The 12,118-nt window shown below is 37.7% G+C and overlaps 1 protein-coding gene across 1 annotated transcript in view; it reads left to right on the forward strand.

Moving 5' to 3' along the window:
* The window catches only part of TMEM236 (transmembrane protein 236), a 520,757-nt gene that overhangs the window by 174,906 nt on the left and 333,733 nt on the right, over positions 1-12,118 (forward strand). The window lies entirely within an intron of this gene.

Below are 12,118 nucleotides of genomic sequence, written 5' to 3' on the forward strand. Positions count from 1 at the left end.
AAGATAAAAGCTTGAGACAGCCACTTGGAAAGAGTCTGCTTTGACACTGGTTGTCCCTTTGTCTTACCTTCACTAGAAATGAACAATTGATCAGATTTCCTAAATGATTTTTATTTTGTCAGGCTAGTACCTGAGTTGTCTGTGGGCATACAAGGAATTTCGTGTCCTTTCTCCCTTATGTTCTGGTTCTGTAAAGAAGACAGGAAGATGGATTGTTTGGTTTAAAGTAAAGTCTGATACCACTTTAGGCATAAATGAATGATTAGTTCACAAGGAAATCCTATATTTGTGGAAGATGAGATATGGTTGACCCACCATAACAGCTTGCAACTCAGATACTCTTTTTGCAGTGTTTAGAGCAATCAGTAACACTGTTTTCACTGTTAAGAACCTCAAGTTAGCCTGATGATCTAGTTCAGATGGAGCAAGAGTTAGTTTTTCTGAGACAAAATTAAGATCAGAAAGAGGAACCATTTGTTTTATATGAGGCTTGGAATGCAGCAGTGCCTTGTGCTGTTCCTGTGTTTCGGCACTCTGCCCCTTCAGCTCTCTTAAAAAATGGTTTGCTCATTTGCACTGGCACACCAGCCCAGTGGCCAGATGCACACTCCTTCCCTAAAGCCCTCAGTAGAAGAAAAAGTCAGGTACCTGGAGCTTCTGAAATGCAGGGGCCACTCAGGTCCTGTCTATGTGCTATGTTGCTGACCTTTCTTCTTCACATTTAAAAGAAAGAAAAATAAATCTTCTTTTTTTTATAAACTATAGTAACTGCTACAGGTTTTAATTTCATTTTTTTTTACTTTTAAACTGAAGCAAACAGTTGCTACTTACAGTCTAGATCACACATGGAGTGATAGAATGCTCTGGTTTAAGTAAAAAGGAAACATTTTTTTTTTACTTTTAACCTGTAGCAAAGAGTGCTACAGTGCTCAGGTTTGACTGCAAATGCAGGAATGGTTTATAAAAGCTGCTTGCATTAAAGAGTGATCAAGAGTGGCAGATAGCACCCCCCCCCCCAACACTTTGCATCCAGGTCAGTTGCCCCCTTTGCCCTGCCTTTATTACACTACTAGTATGAATTATCCCTTTCAAAAACATTTTCACATGAGATTGCATTGAAAGAATGGGATCCATGGGCATTGGGCAGACACCCAGATTTTCATCAAATGAACCTTGATGGAGAAATGAGACAGGCCAGAGTATAGTAACTCACAAAAATAATGTAGAACCAGAGAAACTACAGCCCTGAAAGGGGGCTGATGCCTGTCTTGGCAGCAACTGGAAAATCTTTTCCATTTACTAATATATGATTTTCTAGTAACAGGTTTTCTTGCCGCCTTTAATACCTGCTGCACATTTACAGAAAATAGGTGCCTAAAAGGTATTAAGATTTTATAACACAGGCAGTTAGTTGCAATGGTTTGAGTTAGGATGTATCAAACACCCCTTGTTCTGTGTGAGTAGGTCAAGTTAGTGTGGAATCTTATGGTAGTTGCCCCTGGCCATTTCCAAAAGAAGGGAGAACCACTGTTGCTTGGGTAGAAGGGAGTTACCATCGTGATCTTTGGAGAGTCCTTCTGAATATTCAAAATGACCTTAAATATTAGTGGAAAGGGAGTAAAAACTTCCAGAAACATTCCTGTCCAAGGAAAAGAAAAGCATCAGTCTTCCATGCCTTCTTGTATGCAGTCCCAGAACAAAACTTGTGCCAACTGATTGTTGTGAGTGGAGGCAAAAAGATCTATTTGAGGCGTTCCCCATAGCTGGATCAGTTCCTAAAAGACCCACTGCTTCAGCTTTTGTTCATGAAGATCTGTCCTAGACCTACTCAGCTTGTCAGACATAAAGTTTTGCTCTGATGGTATATATGATGCCAGTGGACTGAAATTGTACTGAAAAGCTATATCGTAGCTACCATGGCCAGTCTGTACAGAAAGTATGATCTGATTTGCCCCTGTTATTTACGTACCAAATTGCTGTGGTGCTGTCTGTAAACACTTGGTCTAGGCATCATAGATGAATGAGTGCCAGCATATCTTATGCTTATGTGTTTTGGTCTGTCCTTTTTGTTCCAAAGACCCTACAATTGTATCCCCATAAACTCTTCTCCCCAAGAAAAGTCTGTGGCAACTGTTGTTACAGAATATGATAGAGCTAGAAGGGAAAATGGGAGATCTGGCTTCTGATAAATTTCATTTCTCCTCCAAAAACAAATCTCCTTTTCACAAACCCCAAAACAAGAATCTGGAATGTCAGGCGAATGTTAATGCTGGGACCATAAAGATTTTAGGTGCCATCAATGTTTTTCTCATTTGGAGTCAAGAAGAAATGGAAAAAAGAATCATGAAAATAACAGATGCCGTGCAACACAGAAGAAATGCTGTGTTGAGATAGTGGAAAAACGCAAGAAAAGATCTATATTCATATTTACATTTTTTTTCCTGTGGAAGAAAAGCTCTTTGAACTGAGGTATTAAGGAGACACCTTAGAAAAACAATCATATGAGGAGTCAAGCAACACTTTTATATGTTCTTTTAGAAACCCAGTCTACGAAGAAGATTCCCTCACCCATGTGAGAGAGTCTTTACACTTTGCAAAAGATTTTGAAAGGTAAGCAAGTTGTCTAAATAAAAGACACTTTTTCAATTCCTTTGAAGCAGTGGCTAGGCCAAAGGGTAATGCAGAGAACTGATATTGTCATCCAGATACAGAAAACCTTAAGGAATAACTGAAATCTGGATCTACAGGAATGCGATGATATGCATCCTTTAAGTCTAAGGTCACCATAAAAGTCAAATGAGGAATGAGCGGTAACAAGTTGTGAAAGGGTAACATTCTGAATGTGTAAACTATCATAAACAGGTTTATAAAGGAAAGATCCAGAACTGTTGTCCGCAATTCATCTTTCTTTGATGCCAGAAGCAATCTTGATGAAGTTCTTTTCCTAACAGAGGAGAAGGGATCAGTTTTATCACCCCCCTGAGACATCAGATATCGAAACACAGGAGATAATAGAGGGGTTTGGTCTGGTGGATGAGGGGGAATCCCTAGAAAGCGAGGGAGAGACTCCTACTGCCATCTGTAACTTTGATGAATTACTTTCAGAACACATCTGTCTGAAACTTTTGCCAAAGAAAGAAATGGAGGTTCAGACCTTCTGGAAGAATTAAGGATTTGCCAGAGTGAAAAGGGGAAGGCATTGTTGCAAATAGTCATTCAGACTTATTAGACTGCCCTTGGTTCTGATGTGTTCCTTCTTTCTTTTTGTAACATCCTTGACATTGTTTTTAAATGTTTTCTTACCAGCAGCTTGCTGTGTTTATTTTGCTTTTTGAAAAAAAAAGGTTGTAGAGGGAGCATTAATTTACTTGACAAACTTTGAAAAGAAAGGCTGAAAAATGTGAGACATTCCTTTAAAAAACTTACCTCATCACACTTCTACAGCAGAAGCAAAGCTCTCTGTCTAAAGGAAAATTCAGAATTTCAGCTTTCATATTTTTTGGAACGTTTTGAGTATGCAATCAAGTAAATCTCCTCATGACAGTTCCAGTGACAGCCACGCTCAGCAGAATCATAAGCAGATTTCAAACAGTGGATAGTCACATGAGACACAGCAGCAATTATGTTACACATTTTTTTTTGCCTCAGAAAAGGAAAGAGATGCCATAATATTCCATGTGTTCCTAAAACAGGCAAGCATAAACTTTTAACATATGAGCTTGACAACTGAGAATTCTAAAAATAAGTGTTGCAGAAGAATACACGTTTTCCTCAAAATCTGTCAAAAGCTTTCCTCTCCTTGTCAGAAGGGGAGGGATTGATATTAACCATATATTTAGTATCAGCTGGATTTACAAGAAAAATAACTGCTGTTTCTGATTTGGGATTAGTGTGTAGAAACTTTTAAAACTGGGACACTTAATAAAATCTATTTGCTTTCTTGAGGCAGCAGGATGGCTGTCGCACAAGTTACAGGCTGTGACAAAACAGCCTCCAATACTGAAAGAGCAGGTGGGATTGGAGTAAATTCAGGAAACTCCAGTTGCAATGATTCATAATACTTATTCAGGGACAGTGGAGTGTTATTTATGTTCCCACTAAACAACTGATTAATTCTGTAAATAGTCTCAGAAAAAGAGAATCCTTTACAGGGAGTGGAAGCCACACTCTCCTCAGAATCTGAATAAGAAATCTGAGGAGACAAAATAGAATCTATCCTTTCACAATCATTTTTGGTTCACAATCTTGAAACTTTGCATAAAAAAGTTGAATCCCCTTTTCTCTTACTAGAAACAGCTGAAATGGAAGGATCAGGAGCCTACAATAAACCCTGAGCTACACCCAGTAAATTATGCCTGTCCAAAGTAATTGAGTCAGAACAAGGTATATGTCTACGTTTTTGTTTCTTTTTGACAGAAATATTTAAAGAGACAGACTCACTTTTTGCCATGAAATACCTCAATAGGGATAGTCATTGCAGTCTAGCTAAGCAGATAGGTATACCTTGTTCCTTCTCCCAGGTCCAGCAACAGTGGTTATCTATGCCTATCAATGACACTCCAACAGCCTTAGAAGATGTGTCTATTGCTTGGTCCATTGTGGCTGCAGGGACTACAACAGAGAGAGCCAAGGAAAAAGATGAATGGCGTGATGAGCCAGAAATGACCACTGCAGAGTCACCCATCTGCGACTGAAGCCCTTTAGTAGTCTGATGTGGTGGCAAGGTCTGTTCATTAATTTTTTTTTTTTTTTTTTGGTGGCTGGAAGAATGAAGAACCAAAGGTAGATTTTACATGGTTAAGCTGAAAATGAAGACAGGGAATCCTGGCAGCAATAATCAGTAAAACAGGTAAGTAGTAAAAGTAACATTTGCCACCAAAAAACACAGTGAAAAACACTTTAAACACTTACCCAGTCACCAAAAGTAAACTAGCAACAACTTTACCAAGGACAGATTATATTTAAACTAGTTCTAATAATTTTTTTCCACAACAACAAAAAGTAACACTCCGTCTGAATAATGTGATGCCCACTTTTCATTATTAGTTTTATACTGTGCTGCAAAGAATGTTTATGCTAAAATTGCCGTGGTGTTTTCTGACTGTGGTAGTGGTCTTCTGTTTTTAAATGTCGAATAATGGTTTGGGCATGTGGAAGGTGTACTTGAAAATAGCAAGCTGTTATAGCCTGTGTAGGTTACAGCCTATAAAAGCTAAGGCTACTACAGCAGTGGCCATATTAATGAGCATCAGCATTGAACTATTGTTGTTTAATCCAGTAGCAATAGATGAATTTAAAATACTGAATTAAGGAGACCCAGCAGTGTTCTTTCATTTAATGGCAGTGAAATGTTTTGTTGCCTTAGAATGAGCTTTTCTGGTAACTTAGTGTAATAATTTCAGATTTCATGCATTATAAAAAGGTAGTATGACTACCTGTTGATACTGATGCACCAACATATAATACTTTGATCCAACAGATTTAAAAAATGCTCTCTCACGTGTTTCAGGCAGTTGTCTGTAACCTAACTTACTGCAGTCTAAGATAAAATTTAACTTTTTCTGACATGCAGTGACCTAAGTTATTCATACTAAGATGAGGAGTACTGGAACAGAGTCTCAAAAAGGAGGTGATGGCTCCAGATACTACTGTTTTTCCCTCAAAAATTCTTTATTCTTTTCTATTTGCTGACAATTTTTTGTTAATCTTGTAAGTATCAGCAAAAATAAATAAATAAATAAATAAAACAGGAGTGTATTTATGGGTCCACTTCTTAAACTCAAAATACTGAAATCTCGAATTTCAGTATTTCGAGCCGAGAATGTCGAAAGTGCAGTTTTTCAAAACTGCACTATGTCGAATCTTTGTTTACTGAATCTGTGTTACATTTACTATGGTGTATAATACAGTGTGTGCTGTCACTTTAAGGGCTGTGTGGTATGGCGAGCGATGTTTGTTTCTGTAAGGAGATTCAGGTAAGTGTTCAGATTTTAAGGGTTTTATTGTTAATGTATTAATGTCTAGTTTTTGTGGGGACTTGTAGAAGCAGGTTGGGGTAGGTGGGTGAGAGCGTATGTGTGTGCTGATTGTGGTGATTTTTGTACATGTGTAGTGTGTGTTTGTGTGTGTTATTAGTGAGTTTAAATATGACGGTCTGCATTGGGAGTGTAGGACAAGTCAGGGAAGGTGTGTGTTCCTTTTTTGATCGAGTTAGTGCAACCTTGGTGTGGGTATATATAAATAGCAGGTGGGGGGGTTGCACCCCCCCACATGGGGTGCAGGGCGGGCTTGCCTCCTTGCAGAAACATGTGGTGTTATCGGTTTTCTTTTTTTAGCATTTGTGTTGTTTTGGGGGGAGGGTTATGTAGTTATTTGTGTTTTCTTAGATTCAATGTCGTGAGCGTTCATAATTGTGGTGTTTTGTATTTGTGAGGGTTCAACATTTCAGTATTTCAAGTTTAAGAAGTGGACCCGTATGTACATATATGTGTGCGTGTGTGTGTGTATATATATATATATATATATATATATATATATATATATATATATATATATATATATATATATATATATATATATATATATATATATATATATATTTACACACACACACACACACACACACACACACACACACACACACACACACAATTTTATATATGTGTGTGTGTGTGTGTGTGTGTGTGTGTGTGTGTGTATGTGTGTGTGTACTGACTTTTGTCAAATTACCCAAATATTGGTGTTCACAACATCAGTATTGCAAACATTAACACTCTGCTACACATGCATCAAGTAACAGCCTTGGTGCATGCAAAACTAAAAGTAAACAAATAAAGTAAAAACATCATTTTTTGCAGTAAGATAAACCCCCTTGCACCACCCACATCCATTCTAATTATATCTAGTAACTCCAAGATTTAACAATCTCTGGGAAAGGGCATATTCTCCAGTCCCAATAATTGGGGTATCTGTCACACCTGTCACTATCTGTTTAGTTAGCCAAAGCTTAAGAAGGGTGACTGGAGCATCTGAGATGTTAAAATGCCATAGGGATAGATATAGTAAACCTGAGTGCAGATTCAGCAGTAAACAAACATCTAACACAAAAATGTCCTTTTGAAATCAGAAGAGGAGATATCTATGACATTCAGAGTTACTAACAGCTGTAGGTCAGCAATTCTGTTCTTCTACAAAATAGGTAGGTTGTTATGAAGAATAAAACTGGTAAATGTAAATTAGATGCCACTGTGACCTGCAATTAAGGCAGTGCCAGATTTCAGAAATATCCAGAATTGCTTGTATTACCAATGCAAGGATAACAACTTAATCTTTAAGACAACAAATGTTCTGTTTTCCAGTTTAGCAAGAGGGGCCCTAAATGTAACTACGTTTTGTGAAATGCACCATTTTTACTGAAACTTTGATGAAAGATTGTTCCCCATGTTATAGCCATGGTTCCAAAGGTTAACTTAACCTTTAAGACAACAAATGCTCTGTTTTCCAGTTTAGCAAGAAGGGCCCTAAATCTAACTACATTTTGTGAAATGCACTGTTTTTACTGAAAATTTGATCAAAGATCTGTTCCCCATGTTTTAGCCATGGTTCCAAAGGTTTTTAATTTGCTCCCTCCATACTAAAGGACATCTATAATAGATCATAAAACCAATATGATCCCACCATTTACTATACTCACTGAGTACAATGCTGCTTTATGACCTTATTGCCCTAGACATATTATTCATCTAGAGATGTGCCAGCATTATTATTATATCAAAAGACTCCAGGGCATACATTCCTACATATAGGAAGACAGATCGATAGCCATGTTATTCTGTATCACAGAGACACCTAAATGGTTATTTGTTTCTAGGTTATAGAGCTAGTAAAGATCCTTTTATGTACCACTCCATCTGTCTAAATGGTCCAAGCACAAGGAGTAAGCCTTCGCTTTCAAGCAGAAGTCAACAAACACTGACAATGTAAAATAGGGATTTGTTTGTTTTGCAGACACTTCCTGACTTATGGAATAGTTTTATGTTTACTGGAAGTCTGTAAAACTTACTGCCAGGTTGGATAAAAGAGTCTCTAATGTTAAGTAACCTCTAATGATTTCCCCAACATCTACTTTTTATCTAATTCCATTCTTCAAAGATCTTGCTGTAAAAGTCTTATACATCCTTTTTGGTGTCTACAGGTTCCATATTATCATCTGCTTCCATTTATTCTTCCTTGTCAATTGATCCCCACACACACACACACACACACACACACACACACACACACACACACACACACACACACACACACACACACACACACACACACACACACACACACACACACACACACACACACACACACACACACACACACACACACACACTTTTCATCACTCTTTCAGTCACTAAATGTAATCCCTTTCTGAAAAGGCTGGTAACTGTCCCCCACCTTATTGTCTGTTATTGTCAGTACCTTGAGGTACTGTGGGATCTAATGATCTTCCCTCCCTCTTTTACCCAAATTCAGTCTCCTGGAGCAGTACCACATTCCCTTGCAACCTACTTATTTTGTTTTGTAATTTTGATTGGGTGCAAAGCCCCACCAAGTTCCAGGTTCAGTTCCACTTTCTGTACTCATTCCCTCTTGTTCTCTTTGCTTTTGTCCCCCCTCCCCCATCAGTGTTGCCTTTCAATGGCTCTTCCCTTAAAGATTTCCCTGGTAAGCTGGACTAACTGTCCTTTGGCCTTCCCCTATGGTTAGTCCCCACTTCCCTCCTGTTTAAGTAGGATTTGCCATTCTCCAGCCTATGATTTGAATGCCTCTAGACTTGGGTCATTCACCTTGTCCTTTTTCCAGTTCTCTTTTGGCCCTGTCCTTCTTGTTTTCATTTTTCCTTGATTGCCTGTTATCTGTTCTTTGGTCCTGATATATCTTCTCTTTCCAATGATTATTACTTATTTCCTTTGTACTTGATCTTAGTTTTTGTGATAGTTTCTTGTATTCTTTTTTTTCTATCATTGCAGTTAAAGCTAAGGCTGGTGTTGTGTAATTATGTCTTTCTCTACTTCCCCTATTTTCATTTGGGTTCTGCAACTTTTGCCCACTGCTTCAAAAAGAAGGGATTACTTTTATATGAAAATGCAAACATTATTAAAGATGGTGTATCATAAGAAGGACTACGTAACAGCAATCTATGTGTGGTCATCCCTTTACCCTATACCTTCCTCTTAATAATATTGTTCAGGAATCTGCAACCAGTAAAACAGTTGGGTCTATATTATATAAATGAAAGTTCAAATAATCGAACGCTGCAAACAGCGGAAATGCAGGACTTCGAACCCTTTATTGTGGGGGTGCCCCCAAAACAAACTAAATATCTATACCAACTCTGAGATCACACTACAGTGAAGAAAGACCAGATTTCCCGATCTTCACTGTACTGCGATCTCTCAAAAAAACACATGGATGAATGACATTTTCACGTATATAGCCATTAGAGATTTTGGACTTTCATTCTTCTACTAGGAACCCAAACTATATATATATATATATATATATATATATATATATATATATATATATATATATATATATATATATATATATATATACCATTACTACTGGAATAAATTGAAAAAAATCTTACATTTGAATAGTGTTCCATGTTCCTAGAACCTCGCAGTCCTTTCCAGTTTCATTTACCCCATTTTGTCCTATCACTTCTGTGACCTTAGTCTCCCAGTTCTTTAGGCATGCAGCCATGACTCAATGCCTGTATATAATGGAATTTACTGAGCACATCCATTCATTTTTTTCTTGCATTGCCTCTTGTTTCTTCTGTCATTTCTCCCTGTATGACCATGCTGTTCAGTTCTTGATGGCTTTCTTCCTCTTGGCACCCTTTGGCCAAGTTTTTCTCGCAGTATTTCATTTTGCTTTTCTTCCCACCTCCTTTGACCATTCTAGCCTGTCCAGTCCTTCAAAGTCCATTACTGGCAGTCTGAATCACCTGGGCTTTCAGTTGCAGTGTCTGCCATTTGACTGCATGTTCTTCTCATCTCATATCTCTGTCTGTGGTTCTGCTGTGATCACTATTGGACTCTCCTCATTTGCTGAACTTCTGTTTTGACCAACTTCTTGTTTTTCTTACTGTATCTTTGTAACAAAAGTTTATGCTCCTCCCACTGGGTGGAACTTGTGTCTGCTTCCCTTTCATACTAGAGTTAAGGTGGCAGGGTAGTTTATCCATGCTTGAATTTCCTGGATGTTCACTGTCCCCAACAAGTCAGCTATCCCTTTTCTTAGTTTATGCAGTGAGTTGTAATAACCCACACCAGTTTTTACTATTAAAAACTTATCACTTGAAGTGCTCCAGTTTGTCTCATAATTTCTTCTTTAAGTTTATAGCTATATAGGCATGCCAGTATGAGTATCAGCTGCCCTCCTCTTTCTCCTTCCATTATACCAACTCTGTGGATTCTTTCTATTATTGTTTCTTGTAATTTAAGTGGAAACTTGTTTCCAGCAATTGCAGCAGAATCTTTTCTACTTTTGCATTCAGAACTTGTTCTGATACCCTTGTACTTTGTTGTTTCTTCTGTACCTGTTTTCTAAGTCATCCAATTTTTCCTGGTTGTTATTGTCATTTTTTCTGTTTCTATCAGCTTTCTACTGTGTTCCTGCATCTCTGATCTCAGTACCACCCTGTCCTCTTCCAAGTAATGAATTATTTATTTTGGCTTATTCATTTCTCTTTGTTTATCACATATTGCTTCCATCATTAGGCCTACATCCTCAAAGATTCCCATTGGGTATTGAAATCATTTAGAAAGCTGTTCTTCCTAAGCATCTGTTTTAAACCCTGCCTGTTATTATCTCCCTTTTTAATTTGCCCTCCATCCTGTCATTTTTTTCTTGTCTTTTTTTGTTTCTCCTTGAACTGGTTGATTAATTATTTTCTACCCATTGTCCAGAGCCTTGAGCTTGAGTAGTTATCTTGTGTATGCTGTCGGGCACCCTCCAGTCCAATACAGCAGTAATGAACACATGAACATCGTCAATAGTCACACTGATTGAGGGAAAGAACCATGAAGAAATCAGAATACACATAGATATTAGAATGAAAAACAAAGCTATTTTCCTAGACATCTTGCACCTATCATTGAGGTCACACTCTTAGATATGAACAATACCAAAGTATTCAGTAATTCATCTGGCCCAATAGACACATTCAAGTATTCAAATTTATGTTCAGTCTAAGCTCTACTCCCTTAATTCTTGTGTAAACAACCATAAGCTATTCCCAAACCATTCCAAAACAAAAATGTGATATTTGGAACCTCATAAAAGTTGGAAAAAACTCCTAAAAATCTCAACATTGCTGAGCTGAATGGTTCCCCAATAGAAGCAATCATGTCCTTTAAATACTTAGTTTTATGGCTAGACCAATCACTTAACTTTAAAAGTCACATTGAAAACACTTAAAAAAAAGATAAGTTCTCTTTTTATATCTCCCTTTCTCTCCAGACCATCTAGAGCTGCAATAGGCAAATGAGTCTAGTTAACTTGAATATGGGTTTCACATCATAGCCACAACCACTAAAATATTCATCCACTCAACAATCCAATGAAAACAAAATCTCCTGATAACACTTCTAGTCCCCCTCTCAGGAATACCACTGCATCACCCTCTCCAAAGCCAAATGTCTACCAGTCTCCTACAGAGTGAAGCTACTCCTAGGGTCTCTTCTTTTTATACTACTTCAGCTAGGTGCCATACCACCTCTTGCAGTCAGACTTTATAATACAATTCCCACATATAACCTCTCTCAATTAAGTCCCTCACCCAGACACCCCAAACCAAACTGTACTTAACCACCACTTTTCCATTCTTTTACCCAAAATCTGCCAATCCTTCTCCGTCAACTAAAAGAAGTCTCTTCTTTCCCCATGTTCAGAGCAAAACTAAAAGATACCTGCATCAAAAAATCTGACAAAAGCATTTTTCCATTGGCCACACAATCCAAGCCCCTCTTATCCTGCATCACTTCTGCTTTGATAATCATTTTCACATTCTGCTTCCCTTTCATATTTACAACTAAAATTAATTTAAATTTCT

This window comes from Protopterus annectens, chromosome 3.part1 (assembly GCF_019279795.1).
Source record: "Protopterus annectens isolate FY-2018-M chromosome 3.part1, PAN1.0, whole genome shotgun sequence".
Classification (NCBI taxonomy): domain Eukaryota; kingdom Metazoa; phylum Chordata; order Ceratodontiformes; family Protopteridae; genus Protopterus; species Protopterus annectens.